At 42.0% G+C, this 13,750-nt stretch overlaps 1 protein-coding gene across 6 annotated transcripts in view; it reads right to left on the reverse strand.

Moving 5' to 3' along the window:
* DTNB (dystrobrevin beta) overlaps positions 1-13,750 on the reverse strand; it is a 672,321-nt gene that overhangs the window by 513,337 nt on the left and 145,234 nt on the right. The gene's annotated exons all lie outside the window — the stretch shown is intronic.

Here is a 13,750-nt window from a genome sequence, read left to right on the forward strand (position 1 = left end):
TGCGACTTACTACCAAGACCTTTATACTAGACAGATTTGACAGATGAGGGCTCTATAGTTTGGGACCTTCGGGTATTGACTATCCCGCCCAATCTTGCTCAAAACTTAGATCAACCACTGACGAAAGAAGTAGACGCTGCAATATCTGAGCTTACAGAGTGGGAAATGGCGGGGCCCGATGGGTTCCCAATAGAGTATTACAAAAGATTCAGTTCATTCCTGGTGCCTCATCCCCTAAACTTCCATGCAGAGGTGCTGTCAAAGGGAGCTTTTCCCCCTGATCTAGATTGTGCTATGATCATGATCCTGCCAAAGGAGGGACTGCCCCCGGACCAGTGTGCATCGTATTGGCCAATCTCCCTCATCAATGCTGACAAAGATATACGGCAAAATACTGGCAACACGTCTTACCCGCACGCTGGCCCATCTTATCCATCCGGATCAGTATGGCTTTATGCCAGGCATGAGTACAAGGCACTGCATCCGCCGAGTTCAAGTGGCCCTATCTCAGGGCTCACAGTCCAGTGGTCCCCTGGCCCTACTTCTTATTGATTTTTGCGAGGCATTCGACACGATCTCATGGGAGTACATGGAGGTAATCCTACTACGTATGGGGCTGGGGAAGTTGCTCCGTCGCATGATCTGTATCCTTTATCAGGATCCCGCAGCCCAGGTCCGGGAAAATGGAGTGCTCTGCCCTACATTTCCTATCCAGCGAGGAACGGGTCAGGGATGTCCCTTATCCCAGCTGCTCTTCGCGCTGGCTATTGAACCTGGCATGCCTGTTGCCGAGCGACCCTCTGATGTGGGGCTGGAGATGGGGGGATGGGGTGAAGGATAGAGTGGCGCTGTACGCAGATAATGTCCTGATATTCCTGGGGGATCCAACCATGTCAGGCCCTAGATGCATGGAATTACTGGAGAGGTTTGGGGAGTTTCTAGTTAACACCAATAAATCAACACTGGTGGATGTAAGGGGGGATGCAGAGGGACGACTGTGGTGCCCCCAATTCTCAGTGCGGAGGAATGCGTTTAGATACCTGTGGATCCACATCTCTCTTCTACCAGAATTAGTTTGGGTACTAAACTTTTGGGGCCTAGCTACACACTTTGAGAGGGACCTGCAGCGCTGGAAAGACCTCCCATTAAACGCAACTGGGCATACTGCTCTCTTTAAAATGATGTGGCTCCCCCGCTACCTGTATGCCCTCACAAATTATCCCTATCAGATACCAAGGGAGCGGTTCCAAGCACTCACATCTAAACTTACTAATTTCATATGGAACGGGGGTGACACAAAGTGGCCTTTAATACATCACTGCTTCATCTCCCTCCTAGTCAGCATCAGATCGCCAGAATAGATCAAGGAGAGAGAGATCAATTATCCTCACGGGAAGGATGGCACAGTCCAGCGTCCTGGATGTGCCTGAGATATGCAGACACTCTCTGTCCCCGGTCCATCTGGTCTCGGCCTCTTATACTTTGAACAAACAAGAGAGGAAAAGTCTAGAACCTCCCTCTCCTTGCAGAAGTTTAGTTATTCAAAAAATGCTGATTGCTTTAGGCCTGCTTTGAAAATAACATGTCGGGACTTGGCCACAATCCCAAGGTGTCAATTCAAAACAAGACCGTCACTGACGTCTGAGTACATTCGTATCAGCCTAGGCCCTTGGTGGGAAAAAACATGAAGAATAAAAACATGAGCACAGTACAACGTGGAAAACTACTTGCAGCTTTTAACGTGGCAGTGGCTAATGCTAAAATAAAGTCAATAGGCAAAATGAAGCTGGTCGTCACTAATGTGACGGTGTAGTGCTAGGCTAAGTGCAACATGGAGTCAGTGGTCAAAACTCACATATCATTACACCACCTGCAACAGAAATGGGCACAATGGGCTGGGTAGCTGGATGACGACGACTGGCGGGAGGCGTCACTGCCCCCCAGGGAACTAGTCATCTCAGCTAGGCAGCGGATGATACAATTTAATTGCCTCCATGCAACTTACATAACCCCAGCAAGACTATCAAGAATGTCCGCCAGGATGCTTTCCACCAATGCCTGGTGTGGCCTCTCCGAGAGAGACTTTTTCCATGTGATCTGGAGTTGCCCTCAGTTAAGGTCCTTCTGAGAGGGGGGTCAGTAAAGAAATTGCGGAGGTACTAGGGCGCCCTATAGACGAGTCCCAAATTAGCAGTGCTGGGGCTACTGGAAGAATTGGGTGGCCACTGAGCAGATCGGATATTTGTAGGGGTGGCATTCCTGGTAGCCAAAAGGGATTTAGCCCGCAATTGGAGGCAACCCAGAAGTCCATCCAGTAATTGAATTCACTAAAAATAGAGTAATGCTTGTGGATATGCCAAAGCCGTAAGGGTCTTCTTTAGCTGCTACTTTAATTTCAGTTGCATCTCTGCAGGCGTGCTCACATCCAGGAATATTAGATCTGGGACCTTTTGTACAGGACTTATCTGTCTTATCCTGTTCAAGAGCCACTCAGTTTCCTAAGGCTTACGATAAACGTATGACCAGCATGCTCATCTCGGGACAGAAATATGTTGATTTCCCATCTTCATTGAAAACAACATCGCTTAGGCTTCAGCAGGGACAAATATAGTGACATTTAACAATGCACAACTGGGAACTGCCCTGCTCCATACTATACTATACTATAACAACAACAAGGTGTGGATGGAATGCTAGAATTATTCTCAGCCACTGACAATCACTTAGCCTGTATTCCAATCCATCGTTTTTAGCCCACCATGCCACCTCAGTTTGGACACAGCCATATGTAAATCAGCCTTGAGTCTGCTCCAGTCAGAACAGTCCAGCCTGAAATGTCAGGCCCGGTCCTCCCTGATCCAGAAAACAAGCAACTTATTAAGGGCTCATCAGCCAGGTACAGCTTGATTCCTGTGGCACAATGAGCGTGGGGCCATATCTGTTCTCATCCCAGACCAGACTAGATGATCTACATATAAGGGAACAATTATCTCCTATAAGGTTCTTGTTCCAGCAACTCATGTTTTCCATCTTAGAATTCTGTTCACGTGAAGATATAGATGGAGGAAGTGGAGAAGTCCGGGTCATCGATTACCACATCATTTGCCACCACTGTTCTCAGTGTTAATCACAAACAGGTGAGTAAAATAACCAGTAATCCACAAGCCTTGACCCACACGAACACAGCCTAGCCAAGACAACAAAATAACATTTAAGCTTGGACAGGAGGTAACGAAGATCACAGATGCTGGTCTGTAAGACGTAGTGGTTCCCAGCCACAGTAAAACCTGACATTATTAGATTATCATTTAAGAATTAAATCAGCCAACCTGCAGGAAAGGACTAACTACAGACTGATGCCCAACCAGCCTTTTTACTGGCAAGATCGTGAAAGGTGAGGTTCCACAACAGCTGCTAATATTCATGGAACCTAACCAGATTTTACATTACAAATAATCTGGGATTAGATCGAGAAGAGGGATGGATACAACAATGGTTTATGGAAGGCAAGACATGCCATGCGATCCTCCAAGGATGCAAGCTGCTCACAAATTCTATTCCTCTTTGACTTGTCCATATACTATGACACTGAGGATCATTAGATACTTTTGAAACACCTAGCGTAATGGGGTGGAAATTATGTTTACAAAGGACACCAATTCTTGTCAAATCTAACTCAACAAATGAAAGTTGGAGTCCTCATTGTCAATGAAAACCATCTTAGGCATAGGCATCTTTCCTGTTGGCCCTTTTTGTATTCAACACATTCAAGACCACTGGTGCAGCTGATCTCCATCTACCAATTACATTTCCAAATGCACCAAATGATAAGCAACTACAGGTACGTGTGGGTAGTAACTAGAATCAGCAACTGGACATCACCAGCTGGCACATTCACTCACAGAAGAGGGTCAGCTGCCTTTGCTTGACCGGGTCAAAAACTGAACTACTTAGAGTTGGAGATCAAGGTCACCTTGGTGACAGCCTTCTATTCTATTGGCTGGAAGAACTAGGGGCCATGCCTACTGATACAAAAGCAACTTTAACACCTTTGAGTGTGGTTTGGCATTTTTTGTCCTCACATCTTAACTGTAAACAGAAATATACATTTGCTTCTCTTGCTGTTATAGCTCCCTCACCAAATTCAGTTAACATGGTAGTATTGCATACTTTGTGGTACCAAGCCCATCCCTTGACTAAAACTCAATTGAATCCAGCCAGCAAAATTGGGCATTTTTTGTAGGCTAACAGGTTATATAAGGAGAGGGAACGCACTCTAGGAAAAGGTGAGAACTGACTATTGCAATGTAGTTACAACAGGCCAACAAAGACCAAAACAGTGAAATTTCAATATTATTTAGCTAGATTGTTTCAATTTACAAAAATCAACCCACTCCACACCAGACGTAACAGAATTACATTGACGTCTAGATGAACAGAAAATAAAAATCATTATTCTGTGCTATGACTTGAAAGCTCAATCAGGGCATGGGCCAACATATCTTCGGCCACTGTTTCTGAACAACAGATCAAAAGCAAACATGATGCGTTAGGCCAGATTCTGATGAAAGGCCTAATGCATTAAGTCGACCTGCATGGCTGAGGACCAGCTGTAGATTCTGTATCCAAAGATGAACAACTTAACTTGGCAACATTTGAAAAACACATGAGAGCAACCCTATTCAAAGAAGAATTTCCAAACATACACAAAATCTCTGGGTTGCCCACCTCTCTGCCTAGAAAGGACAGGGCTGAAATCGGTTTCTGCATGACCCGACTCACTACATATTTGGATGCTGTTTTATCCAAGTAATGGAGGGCTCTAGCTTCTAGATCTGCACAGTCTGAATATCACATTTACTATTAAGAGCCAAGGTGTCACAAGCCAGTACTTTATAAAATAAATAAAAAATCTGTTGTTTAGTGTCATCTTCCAACTTCTTTACCCCTTGTCTCCAGCCTCGAGATTACCTCATTTTGTCTGGAACATTTTGTTTGTCACCACAATGGATTTTCCAATTCTTTGTAGCATCCAACCAACATGCTTATCGGGTAATGAAGATCGGGGTGAGCATATTCCCATAGGAGTCTTCCTCCCAGTGTCTAAATTTACATGAAGAAATCTGACCCTTTCCTCCCTTTTCCTCCAGTGTGGTGTTTAGGTCCAGGAGGCATTAGGACAGTGTACAGGCGCTCACAGCAGAATGAGGCAAATGCACAGATTCCCAGCTGAATTGTAAAAAATAAATATTTGTTTCCATTTATTTTTTAAACGTATCTTACTGATTTTTACACTTTCATTTTTATTATATTTTGAGCAGCCAAGAAGCATCCAAGTCCAGATCTACAGGTGTGCACCATGAATATCAAACACAGAATATGAATAAGACAATATAGAGTAAAAAATAATGAGAAATAAAATAGACAGGTAAGTCTAGATCTTCTATGTCCAACTCCAGATAGAGCTACCTAAGCGGTACGTATATGTTTAACGTATGTAGATGTAGAGTTAGGAACACTAAATCAATACATCTCTATATGCACTTACCTTTCAACATTTTGTCCCTTGATATTGCGCACTCAATATTATTCTATTACAATGTTTGGGGGGGATCGATACCCAGGAGTACAATCAAACGTTCTACTACAGTAATCAAAGACTGTTTCATCCCCTGCACAGGCAGCATTTATTTTAAAAGCTCCAACAGTGCCTGTCCTCTCATGTTTGGCATCCAGATGGCCGCTGCTTGGGGAGGAGGAGCCTGGACCCAAAGTGAAACATGAATGCTGCCACTGCTACAACATACTTCAAAGACTGGGAGTCACTTTGCCCAAAGATCCACTCTCAGGAGATGACACCCTTATCCATAGCATTGTTTGGGTCAGGCTGGTAGTGACCTGCCACACGAGGAATAACAGCACAGCTGAACCAATGTAGCAAGGTCCAGAACTCTCACCATGTTCTTGCTTTTCATCTAATCCCTCACAGCTATCTCAGACCTGCCACTGTGCAGTGGCAAGTTCCTACAAACACACCAACCTTCAAGGAATGCTGGGAGTTAGGATCATTATCAGGCAGACCCCATGGCATCTCTCACACAGAAGCTCAAAGTAATCATGTTCACTGCCTCCAAACCACACGACTCTTAATTACATTTATTTTACAGAAGGGAATGAGAACATGTTACAGGTGGATGTAGTTTCAAACTCCACGGGTGAGGGAAAGATGCAACAGTAAGTTGAATAACTCCCTAACAAGACCACGGACATTCGGACAAGAGACTGTGGGATTTTGTGGTAAAGGAGTTATACAGGCCCCAGACTTTGGATAATGAACCAGGAAGTAAGGACAGATGCAACTAGTAATTCTATGGATTTTGAGAAACATAATCTGTCCTGCTATTGAGATGGCACATGTCTTTCAAGACAACACTATCTTTTGAATATGCAATCATACTTGTAAAGTAGAAGTAACTAGATCTGAGTCTTTGTATCCATATAAATAGAAAAGTAAATGCTATTTCAGAGATGGTTGAGTCAAATGAGGCAGAATATGTAAAAGAATAGCTAATATTTGAAAGGAGGAGGGGAGAACACTAGAACATTGTTTGGTTACCCAGATGAGATGGACAGAATAACATGGAAAACATAGCCATAGAAAATGGCTCACTGGTTTCCTTCACTGTATCTACCAAGCTGTGTCATTAGCCAATTTCCCTAGGGATGAATAAGAATACTTCAGTCACTAGAGGAAGGAGATTTCTGACAAATATACTAATAATCTAACCGAGACCTTTGACCAATGCAAAATGTAGTTTGAGGAAAAAGAGTCAGAAAAGCTAGACACCTGCAGATCAGGCAATGTGTAATTAACTACAAAGTATGAGCAAAAGCAAGAAGAAAATCTATGTATTTTGAGGATCTCCAGAAGTCCTGAAAGTGACCAGTATCTAGGCAGTACAAATCTCTGTACGATTATTAGTAAAACAAACTGACATTGAAAAATGTGGAATGGGTTTAGGTTTACAAATTGATGGGGATAGGCCCTGAAGAGACCCATCCAAATCCTCAGGCAATAAGAAATCCAGATGAAACAAAACTATACTATCATATTTGGATGGTACATTACTCAGAAATAACTGCAGAAAATGCTTCTAAATGTATAAGACATTTTTTTTGGGGGGGGAGGGGTCATAACGTGCAAGCCTCATAATTGTTGAAAAGATGTCCAGGAGGCCATCAAAGCTTGATTCAAGGGAGTAGGATAAGAAACTATAGTTCTTGGCTCAAGAGATATTAATGTGGCAAAGGCCAAAATGATCCAAAAGAGACTTTAGCTTCTGCTGCAAGCTGCTAAGACCCATGCAGTGACCTGCTACAGAAAAACTAAATCCGAGATTCTGCTACATAGATTTATACAATTATTCCATCTCATTACAACTGCAAAAAATAATTCACTGGCTGTAGGATACTAAAAATACATTTTACATTAACTGGGACATTCTGATCCTAGGGCTTGCGTTGGCCATTTGGAAACAGCTCCCGAATCCTGTGTTCGATATGCAGCTCTGCTGATGCTTATCTTCCATCTCGCTGAGGAGGATTGCCAACTTCCCTCTAGACCGTCTCTCTGGCACAACTATCCAGGTATGGGGGGCTATCTCCTACATCAGGCATAGGGTACACCCTCTGTGCTCTCAGACTGTAGGTAAGGATGTATCGAAATTAGTTGCCATAGTTGGAAAATCATTTTATTCACCATGTTAGTACTGCTGATTACAATGCTTTGTTTTGTCTGACTAATAATCGCAGCTCATTCTCTGTATGCAAGAATACAATTGTTTCAATAAATGTTTGAAAACCTTACTTCATATCTTTATTGTGTTTACCCTGGGCATGCATAAGTAAACAATTAACGGGGCAAGATCTATTTCCACAACTTAGGTGTAAGTCAGAGGGTCATGTTAGAGGTTGCTGAAATCCTCTCTTACCCTAGTAAGTGTGGGGTTCAGGTGAGGCACTGTGAACTAGCTAGGAATTGGGCCGACTGTTCTTGAAGGTGTAGACTGGCTCAGTTCCTACATCTTGAAGTTGTTGTCTGAATATGCAGTCCAACTTTATTTGTGGGAACCTCATAACAATCCAAGACTGAGCGCAGAAATTCTTAGATATAGGTTGGAGGGCAGGGTTGAAAGACTGGAGGTTTGAAGGGGATGGTGTTCAGTCTACTAGAAATAAGGATTAGAAATATGAAAAATAGGAGTGAATGGAGGCAAATTAACAACATGTTGGTCACCGTGAGTGAGATGGAGGGAGTGGGCAGGAGAAACCTGAGTGAATACGTTTCAACCTCAAAAGTATTTTCTAAACTTTTCAGGGGGGAAAAAAAAGCTCAGTGGCTGTGGTGCACTTTTTCCTTTGGTGACATAACCGGAGACTGTCGGGAATCACTGATTCATTCTCAGATAATAGTTTTTTTTTTTTACTTTAAGTTGCATGAGTTCAATATGTTTATTAACATTTCAGTACCAAGATAATTAAAAATGACATATTACAGCTGCAGATAAGAATAAAAGAAGATGGAAGTACTGCAGGGGGAAGTTAGAGGGAATGGATAGGATCCTTAGAAATATGGAAGATGCACAACTTTAAGCATTGTGATTAGTCATAGAAAAGCACTGTGGTAAAACAAGGAAAGTATTATGGTAAGATCTGCCATCAAATTCTACCTCTGAGAAAAAGGCCACCTGTATGAACATGGCCATCAGGGAGTTAACTCAGTCTCAGGCTGTTGCTGTGCTTGGTTAGGGAGAGGCTTGGGAAAACCTCTGTTCCACCAATGCTTGATGGTACGTGGGTCTGGGGATAGCAAGTTTGCTGTGACTATATAGAGTGATCGAACAAGATTATCCAGGAGCCAACTAATGGTGTCATTAATGGGCAGGTTGACAGGGAGATTGTGGCACAGTAGTTGTGCCAGACCTTTATGTGTCGTGGGGCTGATGACCTGAAGTACTGTGCCAGAGACAACCAGAAATTATTGTTGAAGTTTGGATCAGGCTAAGAGCATATGCTTCACATTCACATCTTCGCCTCTGTTTCTTCAACATGCTATATTATCTTTCACCCAGCTTGGTACAATCTGTGTGGGGACCCAAAGTGCTCTAAGTAGTATAAAGAACACGGATTAGGTAACAAGCCAAAGTCGAACATTTTGAGGCTTACTTTCATATCAATCATGGACTTGGCCAGTGTGGAGGAGTAACATTCACTTTGTGTAGCCATTAAGGGTTTGATGGGATCTTGGGCCTGACTGATGGGGTATTACTTTCTATCTCTGTCCTGACACAGTTTTAAATTAGCTTGGTCTTAGGAACTGTACATGGAGAACTCCGGTTGATCTGAGTCCAGTCATTATCAATTTTCCTTTCAAAGTCTTGTCTACCTATGGCCTTCTTTATATTACTTGGACATTTAGAGGTTCAGATGAGGGGTGATTCAGGTGGTTCCTAATCAATTCATGACATACATCAAAATTCTCTGGATAGAGGTACATAGTAGAAGAGATCTTTTTCCCCCGCCATACATTAAGAAAAGATGTCTAGCAGTGGCGTTTAGTTCTTGGTTATACCAGAGTAAGCTGTTGAGCCAAATCTTTTTACATCTGTTGTTCAGTATCACATCTATTTATGATTTTTTTGTATTAGCTATCACAATATCCACTAGGGAGTCTGGAGGTGCTTGTGGAGCTAGAATTCGTCAGAGGCTCTGAAGTGGTGGAACTCGCTTCTAAGGTAACCCAAGGAGGTAACAGCAGCCTCTCTTTGTAAAACCTGTGTTAAGATTATGGAATCCTGATAACCCTAGAAATTTGGGAAGTTCACTCCACCTTCTCATTTAAGACGTTAGTGCTTCTGTATAGAGATGTTTGGAGATTTGTCATTCCTTGTCAAAATCTTGATCAGGTTTTGAAAGAAGGAAATGAGGACAGGAACTGGGAACATGCTGATCAGGTACCATTTTGATGATGCATGCTTCAAAGAAATGTTCAAATGGCTGAAATGTCTCTCTGTTGATTAGGACACAAGGCTAATTCATTAATCTGTGACATCTCCTGAGCAGGGTGCCATCAAACATTTCCATTTCGAGGGCACTTAGGGTTCAAGGTTCTAAAACAATCAGGGGCATGTGACAGCTTGGGAAATGTATCGGGGAGCATCACTTTCCGTAACTAAGGGCTCCAAACTCTGGAAGGCTCTAAACCCCCAGTCTGATTACATAATATAACCATCATGAATCCCATCTCTCCTGCAAATATAGCTGTCCAGACTAATGTTCAAATGCAGTCTTACAAGGTAGAGGGTAGCTGCTAGGGTTGTGAAAAGTTTTTTTCCCTGCAAGCTAAGTTTTCCAGACATTCCAGTGTTCACATTTTGCAAGTTTACAACTATTTCCAGTTTACTTTTTCCCAAGCAAAGATTTTTGTGCAAATGTTAACACTTTTCTCTGCAAAGCAAGATCATTTCCAATCTAATGTAGCTCAGCCAAGCAGGAAAACGTATGGCGGTCTCCCTGCAAGTTAACTTTAATTAATCATGTTTATGTAAACACTGAAAAGCAAAAAACCTTGTAACATTGGTGGATTGCACATTTTTCCTTAGGACCTTGTGACTGATGCAAAAACAAAAAAATCACACTCCTAGGAGACACTGAAGAATATCACACCAGTGATCTCACTGCACATCTGACTGGAACCCAACTACCCATAAACCAGTTGGCCATTAACTAGTAAATAATCCAATCATCTGAAAGTGGCAGAAGGTGACATGAGGCACTGTATAAATATATAAACATAAATTAAAGAATGTCTATAGAGTTTTGTAAAAATATGTTTGTGAGTTGTGAAAGCTCCCAATACAAGACATGTCATCCCCATAACTCAGTCACAGGAGTGTAAATGAGAAGACCAACTGCAGGGTCTCATAAATATAGGCATTCCAGGCAGGAGTAGCTTTCCACAACTAAGTCACCTCAGATACTAAAAGAAATTAGGTATCTAGTGGAAATGTTTTCAAAAGTCTGCACATCCTAATAGAACACTTTTGTGGTTGCCAGCCTTTCTTCTCCAGATTTAAAGGCCAGGAACATTGCCTGAGGTTTGTTATGGAATTCACTGCAGAATTGCTTTTCTTTTCTGTCCTTGTCATAAAGGAATTTGCCAACGGAAAGCCACAAAGTGGCACAGATATCTCTGACATCTTGTCCCTTATCTTCTGCCTATTTCCTACTTTAGCTGCTGTTTCTTTCACTAGGGGATGCTTTCCATTCCCCTACTTGTCACCAGTATGTTCCAAAATATCTTCTGAACTTCAACTTATGCCACCTTACATATCCTGAACATCTCAATGAGAGCCCTGTTCCTGCACAGTCATGGGTTCTTACCCTGCTAAGTTCCACATGGGGTCTCTGCTTCATTCCATAACTATGACATTCACCATGTATCTTTTCCATTACCAGCTCAGCTCTTTGCTCACCAGTCCATCGTAAATCCATTCCATGATCTGTCCCCAAACATTCTTAGATACTTACAACCCGCTGTGACCCATTCTCTGGCTTTCTGCTACGAACTGCTTATGACCCTGAAATGCGACGCTGAATGAGTTCTGCATCTGAAGCCTCTCTTTCATGGACAGATCAGTGTATCTAAGAACCATCTCTAAAATCTCTGTTCTTCTGATGTTTCTCCTACCGAGGTCCTTCTGCAACTCTTAATTATCTCAGTTCTTTATAACAAATTACACACTTTGCATCTTACTTCTGCTCTCTGTTGTCCTTCAATCTTGCTGTACCTTTATTTTCCTACTCTCTCCAAACTGAACAAAAAGGAGGTTGACAACTGTGTCACGCTATGAGCAAAACCTGATTCTGCCCTTCAATCCTACCTCCCACAAACCAATTCCTACAAGGTGAAGCATCTGAAAATAGAGGCCATAGTGAGAGAGTCAGAAGGAAAAGGAATATAACTAAGGAACCTATTCAGTCACTATCACATTCGACCTGCATCCTATTTCCCCAAGTCAATGTAGAAGGTGGAAGTTTTAGGGCAGAATGATTATGGCTGAGAAGAGGAAGCCTTGTTGGTGCTTTGTTTGTTCACTTTTTTTCCTACATTGTCTTTAAGAACATAAAAGAGTGAAGTTTTATACACCCAAGACTAGCCTCACACAGTCTTAATCAAAGTATATTCATTTGAATTATCTGACAAGGGAAGCATCAGCACCTAGCATAGCAGTAAATGACCCTTGGTGCACAGGTTAAACTTCACCCCAAGAGATATCTTACAACTGCTGGGGAGAAACTTCTTTAGAAAGCAAGGAAGATATGTATTTGTGGCACTGAGTCAGGAGGCCTAGTATAGCCAAATAGCCTAAGGGAAAAAAGATCCATGCTGTACCATTTTGCCTGGTTGAACTCAGCACCAATCTGGACAGCACAAAGGGGCTAGTGGCCCATCTACATATCTTGAAAAAGTAATAGAAAAATAGAACTAGTGGATGTTATGCAAAAGAGTTACAAGCCAGAGTTGTGGAATATAAAAGGCTTTACAGCTGCTAAGATATGGTGCTCAGCAAAACAAAGACAGCAGTAAAAGAAGACTAAATGTAAGAGTACTAGTTTTCAAATCTCTTTACCAAGTGAGATGACACAAAGGTCTACTGATTAATCAAGTAGCCCCTTGTGTTAGCCCAACATGCAGTGTTGCAATGAAGGGTGTTTATCACAGTTCAGCTTTTAGATTACGGTTTTACTCTAAACTAATATATATCTGCTGATATGTGAAAACTGGAAAACAAATGTACAAGTAATTTTCCTGTTCTGTTCTTCCCTTACAGACTGCATATTTAATTATGCAGAAATGTATCCATGTAAGTCTTGAATCATCTGCAAACAGAATGAATTCAAATCTCCATAACACAAACTTAAAACATATGTCAAAAGTTAAAGAGCGAACTGCTGAGAGAGATTATTTAGGAGGACCACACACACCAAACTTTTTCAAGGGGAAAAGAAAAAAAGGGCATCTTACGAAAATGCATTGAAGCAGCACCATAAGAAATGAAGCAAGGCTCTCCAAGGCAATAACATGGACACCAGCCACCAACTTCTGCTGTTTTACTGATCACTGTGAGATTGAGCGGATCAAAGCCTGCAGATACTGCCAACCTCACAACAGCAGAGTGCTGCCACTGATCAGTTCAAACCTGTAATTCATTCTATATAGCCTTGGCGAAAATTGAAAAAAACAGCAGTCCAAAATTATACTGTTGTACACGAAAAGGCCCAGGGCAAGTTACTGATTATCTTTTCAGCAACACTTTTTGAAACAGACAAGCTTGAAAGAAGGCTTCAATTAATAGAGTTATTTACATTAAAGGCGCCGCTTTTTAGCACTGGGATGAGCATCATTTGTTTGGTAATTAGACAACTGAATAATTCATTTCAGAAAGAGCTGTGGGATTGCAGAGAATCCTAGGAGAATTTGAAAGATGTCACTGTAACTAGGAAAGACAAGAGTCAATCTATAAGTACAATAATCAAAACAAATAGCTACAGATGTAGAGGACTATGGCATTGCCCCTCAGAAAAGACAGATGATTAGGACACTGACAAGCTCATTGACAAAAAACAACCACATTTTGATACATTTTTCTGAAAATATTTCAGAAGGAACTGTCATGCATGTGGTACT

This window comes from Pleurodeles waltl, chromosome 5 (assembly GCF_031143425.1).
Source record: "Pleurodeles waltl isolate 20211129_DDA chromosome 5, aPleWal1.hap1.20221129, whole genome shotgun sequence".
Lineage (NCBI taxonomy): Eukaryota > Metazoa > Chordata > Amphibia > Caudata > Salamandridae > Pleurodeles > Pleurodeles waltl.